The following is a 12,157-nucleotide window of genomic DNA, read 5'->3' as shown; positions in this document are numbered from 1 at the left end:
TCCGCTGCCCAAGTCGACTGTCTGACTTCCGAGAGGGAGTGGGGACCGGGAGTGCGGCAAAGGGAGCGGGAGAGTAGCGCTGCGGTTCAATAGCCAAGCTCTGGTTGGTGTGCTGAGAGTTATTATTAGCCAACTGTCCCCTCCGGTCCTCACCTCTTTGCTGCTTCTGAGCATTACGGGCTGCTGCCGGTTGGGTGGTGGGGTCCCACGGTGTCTCTGTGGCAGTCATATGAGACGGAGAGGTCTGCCACCCCGCTCCGCTCATAGCTTGAAGGCAGGCAGGAAGAGACGTAGCTGGGTTGCCCACGCCATTTTGTTTTGTTCTTACTGTGGGGAGGGAAGATTCGAGCTCCCTCCGGGCTGCAGCCGCTGCTCTCCTGGAGTTTCTCCGCATATCGGGTGATAGTAGGTAGTGACAGCAAGCTCCGGGAGAAGAATTAGCCAAATCCGCGCAGTGAAGCTGTTAAAAATCGCTATTAAAGCAGGAGCTCCGTCCTCACACGTCCTCTCTCCTCAGCAGCGAAACCATGCCCCCCCCCCCACACACTTTATCTTTAAGAGCAGTGATATTAGAGATAGATTTGCGGCCTTTAGCAAGATTTGCTAACATATTCCCCGATTTATTTTCATATCTAAATAGGCGAGACATATATTGGTCTCTATATAGAGAGTTACGCTTTTCCTGAGCTATTTCAAATGCTTGTCTGGCTGCCACCCATTTAGATTTATTATCATCAGTAGGGTAAGATAAAAAGAGAGTATAGGAAGAGCGTAGTGTTTGGGTAAGAGATAGGTATGTTTTCCTTGCCTCACGTTTCTGGGCAGCCATAAACGAAATTATGTGGCCTCGGAGGACTACTTTAGCAGTCTCCCAGAAAAGCAAGGGGATTGTGTATGTTGTGCATTATTAGCAGAAAAGTCTGACCACCAAGTTCTTAAAAGTTTAGTAATTGAGACATCATTGGCTAAATGAGAGGGAAATCTCCAAATGATGTCAGTTCCTTTTTGGAAATTGTCCGAAATCACCAGGCCATGTATGTCAGAGTCTTCCCTTCTGCACAGAGATTCCGATGAAACTAGACAATAGTCTGTTTGTGACCAGGCCATTTGGGAGTGGGAGTAAAAAGAATACTCTCTACTATCTGGGTGAAGGTGGCGCCAGGCATCAGATAGAGAGGTAGAGTTAAGAAAGGTAGATAATATATTATCTTGTGAAGAATTATCTAAAGTGGTGGGCTTTGTTCTTTTTCTATCTTCAGCTGTATTAGGAACTGTGTTTAGATCACCACTAATCACCCTGAGAGGATTATCATCTTGAAGAACTAGAGCTTCCAAATTCTTAAAAGAATCTGATCTATGATTATTGGGCCCATAAACATTATAGATACTATACTTGCCAGCTGGAGCGTCAACAACAAGATGACATATTCTGTCTTCACCATCATGGTATTGAGAGCAAGCTAGGTTTTTGTGTGAAAGAATAACAACCCCACATTTACGGTTAACAGCTGATGAGCCATATACAGCACCCACCCAAAATCTTTTAAGTCTGAAGAAGTCTGATTCAGTCAGATGTGTTTCTTGTAACAATACTATATCGGCTCTAAACCTTTTAAGATGCTTTACATCAGATGTCCTCTTAGAAGGGGAACAAAGCCCCTTAAAGGAGACCTGTCACCCCCCCCCCCCCCCCCCCGTGCCGGGGTGACAGGCTACTGACCCCCAGCTGGATCCCCTTATACGTACCTCATCCCGCCGAGTCCCGCTGCCGGAGTCGGTCCCGGGACGGAGATATCCCGGTCAGAAGCCGGCTCGCACGCTCTGGAGAGAGGTCCGGCGTCCATAGAGAATTAATGGAGCCGTGCGCGCTTCTGACCGGGATATCTCTGTCCCGGGATCGGCTCCTGCAGCGGGATGAGGTACGTAAAAGGTGATCTAGCTCGGGGTCGGAAGCCTGTCACCGCGGCACGGGGGGTGACAGGTCCTCTTTAACATTCCAAGTAATTAATTTTATATAGTATCAATAGGAGAGGAGGCGTAGATACATAAAATAACCAATATCTTAACAGCATAAACCAAGCGAAGAATGATATATATGGACTTCACTTTTTTCGTATCTTCCAATGGACGGAGTGTTCACAGACTCCGCATTGTTGAGAAGGCTAAAGATAAACTGAAATACGTCCACAACCACCTCTGCTCACAAAATTTCTGAACAGTAAAACTTAATCTATTCACATCCCCCTTCCTCCTGAGAGGTGTAGTAATGGGCACAGGGTAACAGGTATAGGTACTGGGATGGGTAAGGAGGATCCCAACTCCATCACTGACTGGCCGAGCGGACTTGAAACGTCACGTCTCAAGCCCGCATCAGAGACAAGGAAGCGGCCGGGCAGCAGGGACCAGAGCACCGCGATATGGGACCCGCCGCTGGAACAGGGGAGGTGAGTGGACGTCGTTGCCCTCAGCCACCTCCTCCCCAACCAGATCGAAAAAAAATCCCCCCCCGCCATAGTACCCCTTTAGGGTAGCTTCACACGTACCGTATCGCAGCAGAAAATCCACTGCGGATCCGCAGCAGTTCCGCAGCAGATTTGACTAAATGAATGAACACAGCATTAAATCCGCACTGCCAAATCTGCTGCGGATCCGCAGCAGATTTGATGCTGTGTTCATTCACTTAGTCAAATCTGCTGCGGATCCGCAGCGGATTTTCTGCTGTGATGCGGTACGTGTGAAGCTACCCTAAGGCCACATTCACACACTCGTAGTGCAGTCCGTGGCCGCGGACCGCACTACCGTATGTGTATCCGTAGTGCTCCATGCTTCACGGAGCACTACGTTCACACATCATTACCCCAGAGATCCGTGCCGCACAAAAACGGTCCGCATTACAACATGTTCTTTTTTTTGAGGCACGGATCGCGGCCCCGTATACACTTACGGACATGTGAACGGGGAGATAGGATAACATTGGTTTCATGTTCTGTCCGTAATTGCGTGCCCACAATTGTGGACAGAACATCGGATGTGTGAATTAGCCCTAAAGCAGAATTTTCCTAAAATAAGTAGCACAATATGAGGAGAGGTATTTCTTTACAGGAGGAATCCCTTTATTAGTGAAACAATGAAAGGTACTCAAATCAGATGAACAGAAAAGCGTCCAGTATATAAGTGGAAAATCTCAGATATCTTACATGTTTTCCACTGTCTCAGTGGGGCTATCCAAGCGTAGCCTTTTGCTTTTGTCTTGTGGGAGTGGAACAAGACCCTTCACCTCTTTAAGAGAAGAAATGGCTTCCTCAGAAGAGTGATATATGGAGGCTGAGCCATCGGCTTTAAAGACTTTTAGTATGGCTGGGAAGAGAAGAGCAAATAGTATTTGTTTTTTCACTAATGCTGAGCAAATATGCGTAAAAGCCTTTTGTTTTTGGATAACTGCTGCGGAGTAGTCATTAAACATAAGGATCTTATATCCACGTATCACTGCTGAGACAGGTTAAAACTGCCAGTGGTGACTGCAGTCAGCGGGGAAGAGGCGGGAGGACACTGGGGGAGCATAGAGAGGTAAGTATAACTACATCTTTATTATTCTCTATCAAATAACTGTTTGCAGAACGGCACTGTGCGGCTCAAGGCTCAGGTAGGGTGCACAGCCTCACGGTCCCAGACCTAGGTCCCGAAGGGTGACAAAGATCTCATTGGGAAGATTGAAACGTTGCATACTGGGTGAATGAACTAAACCACTTTTATTCACTATAATTGGAGTGCCGCCTTTTCCTATATTCTGTTTTATTATTTTCTAGATAAAGCAAGGGCTGCATGTACATCGCTAATGATGTTTGTACAGCCCCACACGCACAGTTATCGAGCCTTGTATAGACTCTGCCAGAACGGCGCTTGCTTACAGCAGTGGGGTTGGGCCATCTAATACAGCCCTTAGGCCCTATATGAAGGAATCGCTGGGGAGCCATTGACCTTGAAACGTCCTTGAAATGAATAGTTTTCCTCTGTGGCAGTTCCACTCTTGGTCCACACCTCCTACTTAAGGGCATCAAAACAGACAGGTGTCAACTATTATAATAGGTGACCATTAGGCCCTTTTTCAGGGAATGTAAGAAGTTCAGGACCAGCAGGTGTGGTGAGGACGTGGTAAATATTCCGTCTACAACAATCTTAGACCCTCCGGCCATTGTACAGACCTGTGATCTCCATAGGACAGGTGATACCTGCTGTTCCATTGTGCACAGTTTCACTGTTTTTCTGTCTTTAGTTAATGGGCCCATTAGTCTAATGTGATGGAGAAAACAGGATGATTTACATACACAATATAAACAACACCTTAGAGACTCACAATACAGGATTCCTCTAATACAGACCTGCACAACACACAGCCCAGGGGTAGCTTGCCAGAGAATGCCGTGCAGCCCTCCAGAGGGTGACTAAAATGGTTGCCAATGCAATCAAAAATTTTCAGTTTCCGGTAAGATTTTCCAGTCTAGTTGGCATTGGTACCTAGCGCCTCCATGAAGATTGTTACCTGCCACTAACCCTGATGGTCCCTTCTGCCGCCATCCCCGTTGTCCCCTACCGCCAGATGTAGAGCTGCATACAGTCTACCATTATCCTATCACCTACCACCATATTATAAGCTGGCACTGCTGTGCTGTATGAGTGCACTGCGGTGAGCTCCTGTAACGCCTGGAGTAGTGGATCCACTGGACCGTCACCAGCGATGGCACTAACCTCACCAGGGAGCGGAGTCTAAGGGGCCGCTGGTTTTCACCAGAGCCCGCCGCAAGGCGGGATGGACTTGCTGCGGCAGGCGACCCCCAGGTCGCTACCCCTGGCTTGGTTGCTAGTGACGGCAGGCGAGGCGTGGCAGGAGCAGTAGGCAGGAGATGGTGCTGGCAGAGGTCTGTAGGCGTAACCGCAGGAGTCAGGCTGAACACAGGAGAAATGGTGTAACAGGGGAGCAGGAACCAGGAACAAGGACTAGGGACCAGGTAGCGGATAGGAATCAGGAACAACAGGGAGCTGGGCCAAACGCTATGGGAAGCATGTAGAGGCTCCAACACCTGGAAGGGGGCAGGGCTGGAACTTATAGGGGAGTGATTGACAACCAGACCAATTAGGAGCGCACTGCCCCTTTAAATCTGAGACAGCCGGCGCGTGCACGCCCTAGAAGGCTGGGACGCGCGCGCCAGCCGGCACAGCGACGGACAGGAGCGTGGTGAGGTGAGGCGCCCCCCGGGGCCAAAGCAACAGCAGCGCCGGGTCCCTGCCTGCGGACACCGGCTGCTGCAGATGTAGGAGAGAGGGTGCGGCGGCGGTCCGGAGCACGGGACACCGCCGTGACCCTAACAGCTCCCCCTGGTGGCTGGAAGAAAGTGAATTCTTCTTCATGGAAAAATTAGAAATCCCCTAAAAATAATACCTAGCGAATCTTTGAGAGCAAAAATTAATAGAAGACACAGGTACACCGATCCATAATTGTGAACAAGTATACTATCCATTGATTTAAATAGACCCTTTTTATACATCTGTAGTTGCTATGAATTCATAAAAGGGCCATTATCCATGCTGCATACTGGCATCACCCATTCAAATCAGTGGGTCCGTGCAAATGTGTCTAGAGGATGCATCCTTGTGTTTTCTCTGGATATCGTTTAAAGGGGTTATCCAGCAATACAAAAACATGGCTGCTTTCTTACAGAGACAGCACCACTCTAGTCTCCAGTTCAAGTGTGGTTTGTAATTAAGCTCCATTCACTTCAATGGAACTAAATTGAAAAACATGCACCCAAACTAAAGACAAGAGTGTAGTGCTGGGTAACCCCTTTAAGGGCAGTGATTCAGCACCTACAGGAGTGCACCTGTACCTATACCTGTAAGTTTGTGCTGCCCCAAATTGGACTTGTGTCGGTTATACGTCTCACTTACTGTGGAGGGGGTGTCGGTTATACGTCTCACTTACTGTGGAGGGGGTGTCTGGTTATACATTTCACTTACTGTGGAGGGGGTGTCTGCTTATACATTTCTTTACTGTGGAGGGGGTGTCTGCTTATACATTTCTTTACTGTGGAGTGGGTGTCTGCTTATACATTTCACTTACTGTGGCGGGGGTGTCTGCTTATACATTTCACTTACTTTGGAGGGGGTGTCTGTTTATGTGGTGTCCCACCACGGGTGTTGCTATTCTGTACACCCCTCGCAAAAGCCTGTACTCAAAGTCAAGTGGTAATAAGGTTGCTATAAGGGTGCTATAAAAAGAGATCATTTGGCTCCTATCTGCCCAGTTGTAGGCTTATTCAGCCTAGGAGAGGCCATTGCTAGTGGGAAAATGCTAGAGTAGTCACCATGTCTCGAGGACGCCTTAAAGTGGCAACATGGTACACTCTGATCAAATAGTTTGCTAAGGTCCTCACTTTTTAATATCTACAGAGCAGGTGTTTACCGTGTGGGTTGCTGTTGCACCTTCTGTTTTTTTTGTCTGTACTTAAGCCACAAGCAACGTGCAACCTGCAGTGTGAACAGAATCATAGATGTGCTGCCAATTTTTCCTTTTTTTCTGGTAATGAGGTTATGCCTAAGTTTTGCCACTAGATGTCGCTAAAATGTATATGTATTCTTGTATATTGCACAGCTATCTCTATTCACCTTTCTCTTTGCACTCTCTTCTCCACCACTCACAGAAGTTGTTACACACCCTGTAGGAAGTTGTCACATGGGGTAGAGGCAAGACACACAGACCAGAATCCCTGGAAGAGTTTAGCCAGGTTCCCCCTTTGGGACAGAACAGCTGTAGTGTACCTACATGGGAAACACAGAGACTATTTTCTTCCAAGCAACACTTACTTCAACTATGCAGTGCTAAACGACAACAGAGAGGACAAGTCAGGGATCACCCCAACCCACCCTGTTGAACATCTCTAAAGGTGCAGGACAATATCCTAAAGCTAGAGGAACTGATCCGGATAGAGCAAAGTTGCTACAAGCCTATGTACTCTATTTCGCAGCGCAGGTGTAACCAGGTAATTTTGGCCACCTTGCTCAAATCAGGTAACCAAGACTGGGGCTTGTGTCACCTTGTTAGGACGGGTCACCCGACAATGAAGGGCAATAGGTGGTATTATGACGGAGGACGAAACACGGGCACAAGTATACTTCTACTCTCAAGTACTCTCAAGTATTCTATTTCTTCTAAAGTTCCGGCAGAGCACAATACTAAATTGGGTTGGGACTCTCAAGGCAAACTCCTCTCCACTACTCTAAGCTTTCACGACCTACTCCTCTCCACAACTCCACTCCGGACTACTGTGATAAGCGCCCAAGGGACCCATCACAGCCTAGCAGGTCATCGACCACAGGGGAAAGGGTATAGCCAGCTTCAAAAACTAAAGGTAGGTGTGCCCTCCATACCTGTGTGCTGTGTCAGCACTGGCGTCACAACAACATACCATCTGGCTGGGCTATATTCCACCGACCAACCACCATAGAGGTGGTGTCACCCGGAACATCTCTATAGGTGACCAGTCGAGCACTCGCCACACTTATACATCGGAGGGGGGTGGGTGTCTGGTCATACAGTTCAATTACTGTGGAGGGGGTGTCTGGTTATACATTTCACTTATTTGTAACACTCTGCTGAATAAATTGATTACCTTTACTTACAAAGTTTGTCCTTGTAAACCTACCTGCTGCTTGGGGAAGATTTTTCAGCCTCTACCTACTGTATGGCCTGCTCTAACACATTGATGCCACAATGTAACCTGGCAAACTAAAATATAACATCAATCTGAAATTTTTAACTAGTGTTTTTATATGTGGAAAAAATGCCATCAATAGGGTTGGGGGGGAGGGGTGGACCTTTTAGGAACAAGTGTACTGCTAACATGCCCATAGGCAGAGGGGCTAAACTCAAGCCAGGTGGAGCAAAGTGTGAAGAGGGCAGCCATAGGGAGGAGTCTGTGTAAAAGAGGGGGTCCGTAGGGAGCAGTCTGTATAAGAGAGGGGTGCCATGGGTAGCAGTCTGTATAAAAGAGGGGTTCATGGGGAGCAGTCTGTATAAGAGGAGTGCCATGAGGAGCAGTCTGTATAAGAGAGGGGTGCCATGGGGAGCAGTCTGTATAAGAGGGGTACCATGAGGAGCAGTCTGTATAAGAGAGGGGTGCCATGGGGAGCAGTCTGTAAAACAGAGAGTTGCCATGAGGAGCAGTCTGTATAAGAGAGGGGTGCCATGGGGAGCAGTCTGTATAAGAGAGGGGTGCCACGGGTAACAGTTTGTATAAAAGAGGGGTGCCATGGGGAGCAGTCTGTATAAGAGGGGGGCCATGGGGAGCAGTCTGTATAAGAGGGGGGCCATGGGGAGCAGTCCGTATAAGAGAGGGGTGCCATGGAGAGCAGTTTATATAAGAGAGGGGTGCCATGGGGAGCAGTCTGTATAAGAGAGAGGTGCCATTAGAAGCAGTCTGTATTAGAGAGGGGTGCCATGGGGAGCAGTCTATATAAAAGAGGGGGGTTCATGGGGAGCAATGTGTGAAGAGGGAAGCGATGGGGAGCAATGTGTGAAGACGGCAGCCTTGGGGAGCAGTATGTATAAGGGAGGGGTGCCATGGGGAGTAGTCTGTATAAAAGAGGGCAGCCATGGGGAGCAGTGTGTGAAGAGGACAGCCATGGGGAGCAGTCTGTATAAGAGAGGGGTGCTATCGGGCAATGTGTCTTTAGGTCTAATCTGCAGTCAGATTAAGGTCTTGCTCATTTTTTACGGACCCGGATACAATCAGGCCCGAAACTCATACGGAGTGTGCTCTTGACAGCCGCATATCCTATACTTCCAACCATACACACGAACCACCAAAAATACCGCTGCACAATTACAGCCGCATATACAGCCGCACACTTACATAGTCTGAACCTAGCCCCCGGGTGCCTTCACACCTACCGTAACGCAGTAGAAAATCCGCTGCGGATCCGCAGCGGATTTGACAGTGCGTATTTAATGCTGTGTTCATTCATTTAGTTAAATCTGCTGCGGATCCGCAGCGGATTTTCTACTGCAATACGGTAGGTGTGAAGGCACCCTTAATAGGTTATCCCAAGATTCAAACTCATCTTCTATCCACAGAATAGGTGATAGGTATTGGATCAGTGGGGTCCCACCTATCATGAGAAAGAAGGACTTTTGTCTTCTGAGTGAATGGAGCAGCAGCGCACATAATCAGTTGATGCGCCATTCATTCTCTACTAAACCTCCAAAGATATCTGAGTTCTGAACATTCTGCATTTGGCCACAAGATGTCACTGTTTGGCAGTATAAGGGTCTATTCACACGTCAGTATATTTTTCCAATCCGCAAATTTCAGTCAGTATACAATCCGCAAATTCAGTCCGTATTGCATCCGTATTGCATCCGTATTGCATCCGTATTGCTTCAGTAAAATACAGACCCCATAGAGTTGTATTGGATGTGTCAGTTACTGTCCGTACTAGGGTCTGTCCTTTTTTTTTTGCGGAACGGATTGCAGCCCAGTACACAACACGGATGTGTGTATAGGTCCATTGAAATACATTGGTCCTATATTATTGCGGATCCGCAATTGCGGACAGGAACAGGATGTGTGAATAGGGCCTAAGGCTGTGTAGTTGTCAAGGGAGATGACCCTGACAGTTGAAACATGTGACCTGAGGGAAGAAGCAGGAGGAGCTGAGGAAAGTCTGGAGCTGCCATTTTGATGAGACAGCTGGCTGTAGCAGATGCAGACTGACCTGATGCTGTCCACAGGGAGCATCTTTCCCTTTGGGACCCACAACTAGTGAGGAAGGTAGATACACTTTTCTGTGATTGAGCCCTGTTGAGAGATAAGAGATTTGCTGAGACAGCTTAGGAGCCGTGACAAATACAGTTCTGAAGAGAAACAACCGCCATCTTTGCTTTTTGGGACTGATATCAGGACTTTAATTAGTATAGTTAGGGCTATTGTCTGTGACAGGCCACAATATATCATTTAAAGGGGTACTCAGGCAAAAGTTTTATTTCTTTCAAATCAACTGGTTTCAGAAAGTGGAACCAATCACACCAAAATTGCCCCCATTGATAAGGAAACGTGCTGGTACATCACCCAGCACGCTTCCCAAACATCCCCCTGTACCCTTTGTCCCCATCTTTATTACCCCGCAATCTTACATTTGTGAAGTCCCGCGCCGTATGCTAATCAGCCCCAAGTAGTCATGGTGGACTTAAAGTGTCACTGTCGTGAAATTTTTTTTTGCAGAAATCAATAGTCCAGGCGATTTTAAGAAACTTTGTAATTGGGTTTATTATCCGAAAAATGCATTTTTATCATGAAAAAGCAGTTTGAAGCTCTCCCCCCTGTCTTCATTGTTCTCCTATGGAGAGAGCTAAAGAAAAGACCAAAACAGGACAACAAAGAGTTAATCTACAAATCCCTCACGGGATATCTCCTGTGACAGTCACCAGTGACCTGTCTGAGCTCGGATTACAGCTGTCACCCAGCTCCGTGCCTGTAATCCTCTGTTATCTGCTTTCTGCTGCCGGCTAACTCCCTCCTTCCTCCTCCCCCCTCCCCTCTCCCTAGAGCAGACAGGGGACGTCTCCTGCAACAAGTCACAATTTTCAGATTTTTCAGAGTGGATGAAAAAGAGGAAGGAGGGGGGGACCTGGGAAAAGGCTTTTTACATGCAGATAATGGCAGATTTGGCTAATAAACCCAATTACAAAGTTTCTTAAAATCGCCTGGACTATTGATTTCTGCAAAAAAAAAAAAAAATACGACAGTGACTCTTTAACTAGTCATGGTCCTGGGCGTAGTTATCCAGGTCCTGGGCTGCTTCCAGCGCCATAATCACGCCCAGAGGGGCGTGATTCAAAGACCTGCGCTCCGCCAACGTCATCTCTGGCCTGCGTTCCACGACGGCGGGGCGCGTCTTTCACACGCTGCGCATGCGCAGTACGGTGGGAGAAGATGCTGTGCGTGCGCGGCGTGCGGAAGACATCGGCGCGCCGCCGTCGTGGAACAGGAAGGTTTTTTTTGTTTTGTTTTTTTTGGAACAAGAATCACTGGCTTCAGGGAAGGAAATAGCATCTGAAACAGCTTTCAAGGACTTTTACGAACTTCACAAGGAGTATACTATAGTGCCTGAAAACCGATGTAAACGAGCGCCGATCTCCTGAATCTGCGCTCATTTATTGAATCTCTTTCCGGACTCATCTATCATGTAGTAAGGGCTGTATATATCATTAGAGATATCCGTGCAGCCCTTGCATTTAGTGTAAAATAATAAAGTTCATACATACTTCTCCGGTGGCTTTCTGGCTTCTGCCCGCAGCCGCTGCAAGGACTTCAGACCTGCTCTCTAAGGTGACAGACTGCTCAGCCGATCACTGGCGGTGGTGCTAACCTGTCACAGTCAGTGATTGGCTGAGTTGCCCCTGTCACTTTAGAGATCGGCACTGAAGTTTCATCCGAGGCTGCGTGCAGAAGCTGGGAAGTTAATGGGGAGCGGGCATATTCCTTACACATCCATCAGTTGTTGTTCACCCATCGAGATCACACGTAGCAATGCATGTACGGTGGCGGATGATTTTTAGGCAGGACCAAAAGACACAATCAGCTGATGATCAGCTGTCTTTATTACACAGAGCAATAATCTGCCAAATCAGCCGATTATTGCTCCATGTAATAGGGCCCTAAATCATAAGAAATGCAATAACCAGCCAACTACATTAAGAATTGTATTGTCCCTAGCGGCCTCAGAGTCAGTATACGACCAGCTGCAAGACTGTGTTCATTTGCTTTGTTGGACAATTAGGAGGCTCTGCTGGTGGGTTCGTCCATCAGTATAAAGTGTATGTCACTTTCTTGACAGTCCACGACAGATGATGTTGGAGGGTTTGGGCATAATGAAAAATCATTGCCCGATCCCTTTATGAAAGTTATGAAAGGTGTATGCACACTTTTAGGATGGACAAGAGGGAGAGGTTGTAGGAGACCAAATCGAGGATCGAGAACAAGGGGGGGGGGATATCCACCACAGATGCCCCAATCCAACCTCAGACAACCACCATCAGTTATTCAGAAAAAAGGGCTGAGTAGTGGACACGTTTATGTCGCTTAACAAGATGGCACCTTGCCAT

Source organism: Dendropsophus ebraccatus, chromosome 6 (genome assembly GCF_027789765.1).
Source record: "Dendropsophus ebraccatus isolate aDenEbr1 chromosome 6, aDenEbr1.pat, whole genome shotgun sequence".
Lineage (NCBI taxonomy): Eukaryota > Metazoa > Chordata > Amphibia > Anura > Hylidae > Dendropsophus > Dendropsophus ebraccatus.
The sequence above is the reverse complement of the archived record's forward strand: the minus strand, read 5'-3'. Positions refer to the sequence as shown.